This window comes from Phacochoerus africanus, chromosome 2, assembly GCF_016906955.1.
Source record: "Phacochoerus africanus isolate WHEZ1 chromosome 2, ROS_Pafr_v1, whole genome shotgun sequence".
NCBI classification, from domain to species: domain Eukaryota; kingdom Metazoa; phylum Chordata; class Mammalia; order Artiodactyla; family Suidae; genus Phacochoerus; species Phacochoerus africanus.
In genome coordinates this window covers 72305632-72318278 of record NC_062545.1, presented here as the reverse complement: position 1 = coordinate 72318278, position 12647 = coordinate 72305632, and the positions used below count along the sequence as shown (strand labels likewise).

Sequence of the window (12647 nt, the reverse complement as noted above, 5' to 3'; positions counted from 1 at the left end):
ACCCTGGCAATGTGGCTAGTTTGGAGAGAAACATGCCGTAAGGGTAAAAGAGACACCAGACTTCTAAGACTTAGAGTAACAACAGCAAAAGAATCTCGAGTATCTCATTAATATTTATTTATTTATTTATTTGGTCTTTTTAGGCTGCACCCAAGGCATATGGAGGTTCCCAGACTCAGGGTCAAATTGAAGCTATAGCTGCTGCAGTCTACACCACAGCCACAGCAACACAGGATCCAAGCCGTGCGACCCACACCACAGCTCACGGCAATGCCAGATCCTTAACACACTGAGCGAGGCCAGGGATCGAACCTGCATCCTCATGAATACTAGTCAGATTCATTTCAATTGAGCCACAATGGGAACACCTTGTTAATAATTTTTATACTGATTATATGTTGAAATGATATTTTGGATAGATTTGGTTAAAGAAAATACTAAAATTCCTTAGCCTGTTTCCTTTTACTTTTTTTTTTTTTTTTTTTTTGAGCTGGCTACTAAAAAATTTAAAATTACATGTGTGGCTTGCATTGCATTTCTGTTGGACAGCCCTGGTCTGGACTGAGGCAACAGCCATGACTTCCCAGGTCTCCTGGGACCACAAGGCCACCCCTTAGCCTTTTTGAAATAGTTCCAGAATATTGCCTTGAGGCTAATCCCTCAAGGGGTGATATCTACCCACATAATGAAGATGGGATTAAGGGGAAAGTTTTTTAAAAATAATAAAAATCCTCCCTAACTGCCTGATTAGTGTGGATTGTAGGTCCCTGGGGACTATGTTCTTTTAGGCTTTAATTGCTATCCATGTGGTGGCCCCCGAGAAACTTGTTTATCATTGTGACTATTATTAGACTCATTAATAATAGCAATAATAATCATCTGTTAAGCTGGATTGAGTAAAATATTCCACGAGAGTGAGATGTGTGCCCATTAACTCAGGTGTGTTTGGAAAATGATCTCTTCTAGGAACTAAAAGCTACCTTGAAGTCCTGACAGAGTTCATGAAGAAGGAGTGTGTGGCCAGGCTGTGCTTCCTTAACTCCAGCTGGACGTGTGTAGACACACAGGTATGGATATCAAAATCGCTATAGATGAGTCCATGCAACCTCATTTCTTTGGTGTATCAAAAACAGCCAAGGCAGGAGTTCTCTGGGGGTCTAGTGGTTGAGATTTAGAGCTTTCACCTCTGCAGCCCCCAGGTTCAATCCCTGGTCTGGGAACCGAGATCCCACATCAAGCCACTGCACACCATGGCAAAAGAACAAAACCAAACTGAACAAAAACAACTTCAGTGGTATTATCTCTTCTAAAGCAGATGTGGTTGAAAACTCACCTATGGGATTCACGATTCTGTGTCCGTTGCTGGGGGGGGGGACGGCAGGAGGTCTAGGGTGGGCGGTCTTCTTGGGGTACCCTCCTGCAGACCCTCCCTCCCCTATCCCTCAGCCTCACCCCATGTTCATCTTCCTGAACTGTGGAAGGCTCCACATGACCCCTTCTCAGAAACTGTCAGTGAGCTTCTGTTGTGAAAGTTCCCACTCTGGCCCCTGGCTCAGCCTCTGACTTTCCTTCCCAGCACACTGCACACGGGGTGGGTCATTCATTCCTTCCTCAGCCATGCCTTGAAGACCAAGGACGTGCCTTGTGCTCTATTAGGCTTTGGAGATGCAGACAGACTCCATTCCTACCCATCCCCCACCCCCCAGTCTACTGTCTAGGGGGAATAATTATACAAATCTTAGAAACCATGAAGGCAGAGTACAGGAGCAGAGTACATGTCTCAGCTCTCCTTAAGCCTTTGTCTCCACCTCCAGTGGACACTTCAGGAGGACAGTCTCGTGGTTATCTCCCCAGTGTGCCTGAGGAGGAGTAGGAATCCCAGGCAGAGCTTATTGGTGACACAACATCAGGAGCAGGCAGCAATTTCCAGGTGGTTTTCTGTGTTTGTGCTCAGTGGTTCACAATTCAGAAAGAGTTGGGGGACCCCTGCCAGACTTTCTACCCAATATTGTAGAGATGATTGTACTCTGCAGAACCCTTTGAGGAGCAACATGGTCTAAAATAAATAAATAAATAAATAAATACATTTTAAACCTTCCAGCAAATCCTGACTCAAAGGAGAGGGTGATGTTCACTGAAGGGGAAGTGATGGCTCCTCCCCTTTGTGTGGCTTAGACCCCACCCAGAAGGCGCAGGGAAAGGGCACGTAGCACCAGGGGAGTTTGGTGGGTGATGTTCATCAAAGTCACCATGTCCCGCCCTCGGGTTGTCAATCAAGAGCGTGTGGAGCAGGAAGCAGCGTGATGCCGTCGTCATCACTGCATTACATCATCCACGTCCACGAGGGGTTTCTGTGGAACCAGAACCAGTGAGTTGCTTGCTTGCTGCTGGGAGGCGGTTCCAGAGTTAAAAGGAGCACAATCTTGCGAAATCCCAATGCGTTTTCTCACCCGGCCCTTGCTGGAATTTTTAAAGAGAGGCCCTCAGGCTACTTTCGGGCCAGAATCATCCGGGGATTCCTGGGCCTCACCCCAAATCTTGTAAACCAGATCTAAAGTGAGACCCGGAAATCTGCACTCTGCCTGAGTGGCCGGGGATGCGTGCAAACGCACCCACCTTTGCCAACGGCTGTGGAGAGTGACCTCCCGAACCCTTCCCTCAACCACCACTGGCTTCCCAGGCTGTCGTCTTTCCCCCCGATCTGCCCTGGAGATGGCGTTTTGCTTTCCCTATTTTCTAGAGTTTATTGTCTGCTATCAAAACTGTCCATCCTGCTGTCCCCCAGAACTTTCTAGAGTTGTTGGTAGTTAAGTGCCCACCCTGTAGAGGGGGCAAAATCTATTATTTCATTTAGTTCATAATTGACAGGTTCATTTTCAATATGGGGAATTAAGTCAAATCATTGCACAAAAATATGTCACAAGTCCAGTTCCTTTCTCTTTAGTAAAATAATATTTTTGTAATTCAGGAAGTAAAGCACTATTATGTAAAAAGGAAGGGATCTTTGGACACAGTCCAGGCCCTTCAAAGAGATGACCAGACTTTTCATGTATGCAAAATAACCACAGTCCCAGGCTGACTCTAGCTCTTGCCAGAATCCTTCATGAAAACTGTACTAGCAGAAATACAGGGTCTCTTTAATTAGTCATCCATGCTTTAGAGACTCATGGTGTTAAGGCTAATTATTGTTTCATAACCTGAGAACTTGTCACTTGATGATATGAAATTATGGTCATTAGAAACTTATTTAAGAGTGACAGTGTGGGAGTTCCCTTCGTGGAGCAGCGTAAATGAATCTGACTAGGAACCATGAGGTTTTGGGTTCGATTCCAGCCTTGCTCAGTGGGTTAAGGATTCAGCATTGCCGTGAGCTGTGGTGTAGGTCACAGACTCGGCTCGGATCTGGTGCCGCTCGGATCTGGCATTGCTGTGGCTGTGGCGTAGGCCGGCAGCAGTAGTAGCTCTGATTAGACCCCTAGCCTGAGAACCTTCGTGTGGCCCTAAAAAGCAAAAAAAAAAAGGGACAGTGTGGCTTATCTTCAGGATAACTTGCATGTAAATACACAAAGTAAAACTTGGCCAACCAGAAATCTTGAGGAATGAGTCATTTTTGCTATCTTGGTGTTACTGATAATCCTTCAGGCAACAGGCAATAAAAATTTAACCATTACGTATAGGGATTCCTTGAAAAAATGGTGAACCTCTTCATCATATCTGGCTGATCATGAGCTGTCCTTGTCCAGGGATATGATGATGAGCACAGGGACTGTTTGTCAATGTCAGGGTGGCTGTGGATAGCCTATCACCTCCTCCCCTGAGTGGTCTTAGATTTGCTCCTCTGTAAAGCTCCTCTCCTCCTGTGCAGGTAGCAGTTACCTCTCCCACCCACTCCAGAATGCAGGTTTCTAGCATCTCTCCCTCTGGCTTTGCCTTTTGATGTGTGGTCTCTAGTCCTCTATGGACTGAAAAGAAGATCCCTGGCCCCTTTAGACTTGTGTAGAAAGTAAGAGTGTGTAGAGTCTAAACGACTCTAAATGAGGGGCTCAACTAATAAGCCAAGGACTGGATTTTTACATTTAACTTTTATGAAACTCTTTCTGGTGGATCAGAGGCCAGTATTGGATACGGTCTTACCATCAAAATAACTTATGTGGTTTTAGTAAATAAAACATTTCTGTGTTATATTTTGAGCTTTATGTTGCTCCCCACCCCCATCCAATCAACATTTTAGCGATTTCCACTCCAGACTTAAGCCCAGTTGACAATGCCCAGGCTCGGAGATGTTAGCTTATTGAAGGGAGTTGATATCCATGGACCCAAGTTACATTAGATGAATTATTTTTAAATTTCAAGGGGTGTGTGTGTGTGTGTGTGTGTGTGTGTGTGTGTGCGTGTGCATGTATATTTTAATTGTCCAAGAGGTGATGGGGCAGCACATAGGTGGTGAAAGGCAGATAGCACAGTGTTAAGAGCCAGCCCACCATGGTGGTAAAATGGGGACAAGCATACAGTTGTGGGGTGTTAATGAGTTGTAAAGCATTTGGTAAGCACAAACTCTTCTTTTTAGGCAGAAAGAAGCATGAGCCAGGGCTGAGGGCTGGTGCTAGATCAAAACAAGAGTAAATTTCCCCTCCCCATCTTCCTGCTTCAGGCAAAGGGCAAACAAGAGAAGGTGGGATGGTGAACATGGAGGAGGAGGAGAGAGGCCCATGGAGGTACTTTGTGACTACTTGTGTCTCTTTGTAGAATGACCATTACCTAAAACAGCTATAGGGTAAATACTGATGGCAGCAGCAGGATCCTCCAGCATCTGGGAAATAAAAATGTAGAGAAGACAAAGGAAGAGCAAGAGAGAGCATGGGAAGAGTCTTAGGAACAGAGCGGACCGGGAAAGTGTTCCAGAGGTGACACCTGCAGCAGTGAGGGCTCCCTGCCCCATTCGGGAGACTTTCCTAGTTAGACAGGGAAGTCCTAGAGAGGAGTCAGAATTGAAAGTGGTCAGGGTCAGGCCAGGGACAAAGACCAATGAGCAGTGAACGTGGCAGACCTTTTCTTTAATTTTATGATCTCATGAAAAGCAAACTCACCTGCAAGGAAGTGCAGTCTTGAGTTGTTAATTAAACACCGATTCAAGTAAATGAAAGGACAGAGCCTGAAGATGTGGTATAATTAATTCAGTGGTTCAGTTTCCCCCCCATCCGTGAGTTGAGTCATTTCCAAAGACAGACACCAAAAACCCTTGAGCTGTGGCTGGAAATGAAGAATGAAGATTAACTTAGATGATGACACGTTTTTATTCATCGAGACCTGGGACACTGGTCATCCGGTAGAACTTTCAAAGCTTTCGACAAAAGCCCAAAAGCCAAGAAACCAGAAGATCCTTTTCTAAACCAGAATGGAGAGGCCCTCTTTCTGGGGCTCAGCTTCTGGGCTGTCACAACATGAAAAAACAAGATGGTTGGTGGTTTTCGTTGTAAACATTCAGCTCCAAATAAACACCTCCATTCGTTAAGCAGTCCGATGATCCGTTTTGACTCATGCTGCCTAGGTGGCGGAAGTCCCACTGAAAACAGCAGGAGGAATTAGATGAGACTAAATTAACTCAGGTGTCTCTGGAACTGGGTGGGAAGAGGCGGTGATTCACGGCCAGGATGGAGATAAGCTGGTTCTTGTACTTATAAACTCCAAGTTCAGAGTCCATTTTCTGAAGTCATCATAAAAGAGGAAATTTATTTCAGTAAATAGAAAGTAAAAGCCATCAGGGCTACACAGGTGAGACTCAGCAGGGTTAGAGGTCAGGGCCCAGGAGTGATGAAGTATTTACAAACCCAAGCCAGTGGGCTCTGATGCCCAGAGACTTCGCTTGACCCCATAGACAAAGGGGACTCACGGGAACAGCACAAAGAGAAAGGGTATCAAACAGAGGAGGACATTTGGCCCTTGTTATATTTTAAAAAATTAGTCCAAGTACTGAGGTTTCATTATTTTTTTTTTCTTTCAGAAAAAAGGGACAAGTTTGTCTATTTTCCTTACTGCCTTACTTTTGTAGGAGGTTTTATATAACCCATCACTGATAAAAAATTAATATGTTACATCAGGATGAAGATTTTTGATGCTGCAACTTGTTTGATCCACGAGGGGAGGGGGTTGGGTACCCTGAGGATGACCCATCCTGACTGTTTGCTGGGTGCCTGTGTGATCACTCACATTTTCTCCAACAGGAAGAGGAAATCCCTTGGTCCCCTCACTCCCACTCTGAAATCTGCCTCAGGAGTCTGGCAGATTCCCTCCAGGGAAGCTCTGAGTCTGATTTGAAGAGTTTGCCCTCACTGTGTTCAATCCGTATTAGAGGAAGAGCTGTCATGGCCTTAGAGCTGCCCCTCCTGAAAATCTAAGGGGACCATGACTGTATGTGGTGTCACAAAAAGAGCACCAGACTCAGAAGAGAAGGGCATAGCCCCAGCTCTGCACCTGATGCCTGATATGTCCTGAGCGGGTCACGCTTCCCCATGGCCTGACTGTAAGATGAGGAAGGTAGGAATAGTTTTCAGAGTCCCTTCTACCTCTGAGATCCTAGTAGTCCATGGGATGCTGTCATCACTGGTAACAAAGGTCTGATAAGCTGCCACACCCTCTGGGAATGTGCCAGGAAGAACTTAGAACCGGGAAGATGTGACCCTCCTATGCGAGGAGCCAGGGCTGCCAGTCTCCTTTTTGTCCACAGGTATCCGAGTAATAGAGGACAGCCATGAGTGTGACAGAGTCAGCAGGGAAGGAAGAACCTTCTGCTCAGAGCGCTTGCAGCCTGCTCTCATTTGTTCCCCAAATCCCTTTCCTCGACCCTGTCCCACATCCTTTTGAATCACCATATTAGAAACAGTTCCTAAAATTCCATGTTTAATGGAGTGTTAAGTTATTGAAACCCCTTCTGTCCTGTTCTATATTTGAGAAGCATCAGATGGGAACTGATTTGAAGGGAATGGAGCAGTAAATCTTCCAGTTAGGATTAGGGCACATTTAAAATTTTCCTTTTAATTTAAAAATTTGATAACATATATACCTGGTTGGAAAATCCACAAATGACAAGAAGAAATGAAAGGTTCAGGGACTCTTCCTCCTTCCCCTCTCCTTAGCCTCCCATCTCTTTCCAAGAGCCATTTGCTTTCTCCAGATTCCTGTATATCTAATCAAAGATATTCAATGCATCATAAGACTTTGCATCGTATTCCCAGTTTTTCTTTTCACAAAGGGCAGCACAGTACACACTATTACAAAACGCTTTTTTCTCTTAAAGCTGTGTTTTGGGGCACTTCCATTTTAGTACATGTAGAGCCAGTCTATTCATTTTTAATAGCTGCATACTATTCCATTGTATAGATGATTCCACTGTGTTTCGCCTTCTGTCAGTGGACATTTAGGTGGTCCCCCAGATGTTGTTATAACAGTGTTTCAGTGAATATCCTTGTACATACAATGTGGTCTGTTTGGACATAATCACATATGGCCTTGCTCTGTTTGTTTTATTTTTATATGTAAATGTCCATCTCTTCAATTAGATTGTAAATTCTAGGGAACAGCACCAGACATTGTGCTATCCCGTGACTCCAGAAACACAAAATGCAGTGGCATGTACTAAGTTTGGGTTTCATAAATATTGGATGAATAAATAAAAGCTCCTCCTTTGTACCAGTGAAACTTCAGAGATAAGTAAATGGTAAACCAAAGTTTCAAGGACTTGCCTAAAATCACAGAGAACAGGCATAGGACATACCAATATAAAATTTTAAAAATTAGATGGAAATGAAAGCAGATATTTTGAATATATTCCAAAAGTGGAACGTTTTTACAGATTTACTTGCACACATGGAAGAGTTCGCTCCATCGTCTATCTCTGCAAGATGAGTGAACAGCTCCTCTGGGAAAACTGGCCATCTTGGGAGGAAGGCCCATGTCTCCAGCTGTTGGAATTTCACTTGGTAAATGCTGACTCCAGTTCACCCAACGGTGTCCCAGTGACCTGGAAAAGTCAAGCGTTGCCCAAAGTGCCTGACTGGTCAGTAGGGAGACATGTCCTCACATAAAGAAATTTAGTTCAGCCAAGAGGAAGGTAAAAAAAAAAAAGAGAGAGAGAGAAATGAAGAGGAAGGAGAAAAAAAAAATCAGGGGAGGAAAAATGTTCTCTGACCATCTGACAGCTCTGGAAAAAATCAGGAAAAAGGAGATGAGTAGATGCCTTTAATTGTGCCACATCACCTGTCATCAGTGATCCATGAAGAGAATGCCCCTTTGTTAGCAAACAAGGAGGGTGTTGTTATCATGATGCTTAATGAACACTCATTATAACCTAGCAGCACAAAATGTGTGGTCTGATTGGTTGATCTCAAAACAATTATGTCGACATCTCATAGCTTAAAGATTATACAGCCTTGTAGTTTCACAACTTATTATCCCCTTAAAAATAGTTTTCCATACAAATAGGGTTGTATTATCTTTCCAAAACGTGTCCAGGATTTCCAAGACGCCTATCTACCCAGGATGACTCTAGTATTGACACCAGTGTTTTTGCGGTAGTAAGTTTCCTCTGCCCTCAAATCGGGAGGAGTGTTAGATTGCTTGTTGTCTTTTTTCTTTCTCTCTTTTCTCTTTAGTGACCCAATCGGTCTAGGAAGAATATCTGGATTCACCCTTATTCCCACCCCAACCAATAAAAGCCTTGTCATCAAGTTTATGGGTTGGACGACAACAAGCAAATTATGTGACACCAGGGAATAGAAAGTATGGGTACCACTTGGCATGGAAATGCAAGAATAATTGGAGGAGGATAATTATGCAAGGTGGCGGCTTGATGAAGGGATGGAGTTTGACACTCCTTAGCTTGAGTAAAGTGTCCTGGAATCTGCGTGCTTATAAATGGTCCACATTTCAAGCTCCTGCCTCACCCCAAATGCTGGCAGCTCCCTCATAACAAGGCCCACCTGGGCACTTGTAGCCTTGACCCACAGGCAGAAAGCTATATGCTGAGTCATCAATACCTTCCAAAGCTCTGAGCCAAGAGCCACAGAGCAACAACCCCTATTTTCCTTTGCCACCCTGACCAAAACACTGGGTTGGCTACAACACAGAGTAGCCAGAAGGGTGGCCCCCAGCTGAGGTTTCCACAAGCCCTTTTCATGTTAATACAGCTTTATTAAAATGAACAACAAACCTTTACATCCACCAATTGGTAGAAATGGACTTAGAGGACTGCATTTGACAGATGCAGAAACAGACTTGGAGTGGTTAGCCCTCTTGCTAAAGTAGCCCAGCTGGCCATACCAGGAATAAACCCTGGTCTCTAGATGACCTGCCCCCCTCCCTCCCAACTGCCCCCAGTCGAGTGCCCCATCCATCCGTTTTAAGACCCCCCCCCATCATTATTGCTGTTGTTCTGAGAGTATATTTTATTGAAAGAAATAATAACCTGGCATGATTTTATGAATTCATATAAGATGCTTGGATATTTATTTATTTATTTATTGCTTTTTTAAGGCCACACCCTCGGCATATGGAGGTTCCCAGGCTAGGGGTCTAATTGGAGCCATACCTGCTGGCTACGCCGCAACCACAGCAACGCCAGATCTGAGCTGCGTCTGTGATCTATACCACAGGTCACAGCAACACCGGATTCTTAACCCACTGAGTGAGGCCAGGGATTGAACGTGCAACCTCATGGTTCCTAGTCAGATTTGTTTCTGCTGCGCCACAATAGGAACTCCCAGTGCTTAGATATTTAAAGGTTAAACTAGGACATCTCAGCATAGTGTGTTTTATGTAATATTAAAAAACGACAACATTTTGTTTACGATCTCATCCAGAAACTCACATTTCTGAAGATCTATGTAGAGATGACACTGTAGTCCTATGACCACCTACTTCTAAATTATCACTGATTTATAACAAAATTTTTTTAATTATAAAAAAATTTCCTTGCAGGATTATCATTGCCCATGGGGTCTGGTACAAATACAACAAGTGAGAGAGGGAATTCTCTGTCAGACATCCAAACCCAGATAGTCAGGATGTACACTGTTCTTACTTAAATTACCTTTTTTTTTTTTTTTTGCCACCCCTCTGGCATATGGAAGTTCCCAGAGATGGAACCGGTGCTTCCACAGAGACTAGGCAGCTTGTCATTAACCCACTGTGCCACAGCGGGAACTCCTTAAATTATCTTTTTTTGAGCCAAAGGCAAATTATATGCAGAAGATACCTAAAATACCTATAAAGCTAAATACTTCAAATGACAGCTAGGAATTAGCGTTTCTGATTTGATTTGATCCCTCTTAGCCCTTATTCACGGAACAAATTTATTTAAAATGGACCAATAACATCGATCAGATTGTACATAGCTCTCCCTCTGTCTGAAGGTAAGGAACTATTTGACATCAGGTCGTGGTCATAGTCATACCTGATCCTGGGTTTATTCCTGGTCTGACCAGTTAAGCTACTTTAGCCTGACCCCATATTCGAAGTATATGAGGCAGACAATAAATATTGTTGAATGAACAAACGAGTGCACAGGTCAAAATGCTAGATTTGTCTTTCATTATTAGGTTGAAAACCTCACAACTTAAAACACCCCTCACCAAACTCAATCATTCTAATAAAATGATTTAAAAATAAGAGCAATAGGGAAGATCTTCTAAGCATTTTTCCCTCCTTAGAGGAAATAGGTCAAAAAACCACAAGGCTGTGTGAATTACATTTAGTGCATCCTCAACAAACTCTCTAATTCTATAGCTAATACACAATAAAATGGAGATTCTAAAAAAGATTTAAGACTAAATCTCTTCTATTTTGTGGACTGAGATTGCTATGCTGAGGTGGAGAGAGAAGTTAGTGGCCATGGTTTAAGAAGGTTCTAGTCCTAGTTACTAGTTGGGTGAACATAAAGCAAGCTTCTTAAGAATAGTTATTGTTTTGGAGTACCTTCTACGTGCACTGGCTTAAAGGTATTTTTCCTGCATCGTCTAATTTATTTGATCTCTCTGGGCCTCTGTTTCCTTGTATGTAAAATGAGGATCACAGAACCCACCTCAAAGGATTTTCATGAGGACAAAAGGAGACAATGGCAGTGACAGACCCTAGTCACTTACACAGTATAAATCAAATGTGAGGCATTATTTTAATAATTATTACTGTATAACAGAAGCACCAAAATCAGTATTTGAGGTACTTTTTTTTTTTTTTTTACTTTCTGTTTCTTCTACTGGAACGATGCCATTTAAAATGAATACGGTAGAGAAAAAAATAGATGTGACTCATGAATCATATGTTCTTTGGAACCTTAATCTGTCGCTCTCTTCATTTATCTCATGAAGGAAATGAACCAAAGAAGGAAAAAGTCAAGGCAAGAGTGAGAGATAATGAAAAGTTACTCTAAGAAGTGCCCAGCTAATTTCTAGAAAGCTTCTTATCTGCAAAGAGTATGGTCAAATTATTCAGTGTGTTTTTAAATCATCTGTACGACTATTGGAGTGTGATTTGTAATCTACTCCCTCTATTTTCTTTCCCCTGAATTTCCATTCTCTTAGGAGTCTCAGAGTAAGAAGAACATCGTAAAAGCCTGGAAGCTTTGTTCTGGGCGGGAGAAAATGGTCTATTGAAAAACAAGCCAACATCACTCTGGGCCTTGAAGCTTGACCATGTCATTTATGGAGTGATACAGTCACGCTGTAAATGACCAGAGACATTCCAGAGTTCATGACTGTTGTGTAACAACAACACTTCAAGGGTGGCTGCAGGCACGAGGCACAACACGCCCGCCCAGTACAGAGAATGGGAGGAACCCTCCCCCTGGAATGTGGCTTTGCTCCAAGGCCAGCCCTCCCCGCCCCCCATCCCAGCCACTAAGCGATGGGGGCGGGAAACTGGACAGACTGGAGGGACGACTCTATTTTCAGGGAATGGCAAATTGATTGTGCTGATTGGGTGAGAGTACTGACCTGCCTCCTGTGTTGGCTCTGAGGAAAACCTACTGGGAGGATGTGCCTTGTATGAGGAAGTGGTGCAGTGCAGCAAGAGCCCAAACAACCTGCCACCAGTGAGGACTGCAACCCAGGCTCCATTAGAACCCCGGGATGGGGCAAGAGGCCCTCTCCTCTCCATGGTCCTACAGCCAGCAGGCTGCTGGAGAGGACGCTCCCTTCCACAGAGCGAGAGGAGACAAGATGGCAGCTCTAAATTACATGTGCAACAACCCAGGAGGCTTGTAAACATTTAAGGAGTTGATTGTTATTTTCATTCCTGACCGCTTTGGTGGTGCCAATAACAACTTCATAAAACTGCAGTGGTCCAGCCTGTGTGCTGAGGACAGGCATTTGTGATCCCTAGCCGGTGATGAATATTCATAGCAGAGTGAGTCTGAACTGCTCCCCAGATACGGAGGCTGGCGTGTGAGCTAGGAACAGTCTTGGTATGGAAATCAAGTTTATAGATTTAACAGAAGAAAAGCACTCATAATCAAGAAATGTCACTGCACAGGGGTTGAAGGGGGAGGCCAAAGGGGAGCTTCACCGGCTTGGAGTTTCAGCTTTGCATGATGAAAATGTTTTCAAGAGCAGTACACAACAACGTGAAGATACTGAACACTACTAAACTACACTAAA

At 43.8% G+C, this 12647-nt stretch overlaps 1 long non-coding RNA gene across 1 annotated transcript; it reads left to right on the top strand.

The window, feature by feature from the left end:
* The first annotated feature begins 972 nt into the window (after positions 1–972).
* On the top strand, positions 973–12647 carry LOC125121041 (uncharacterized). Its single transcript, XR_007133382.1, has 2 exons — positions 973–1067; positions 11574–12647. It is a non-coding gene; the product is annotated as an uncharacterized LOC125121041 (long non-coding RNA).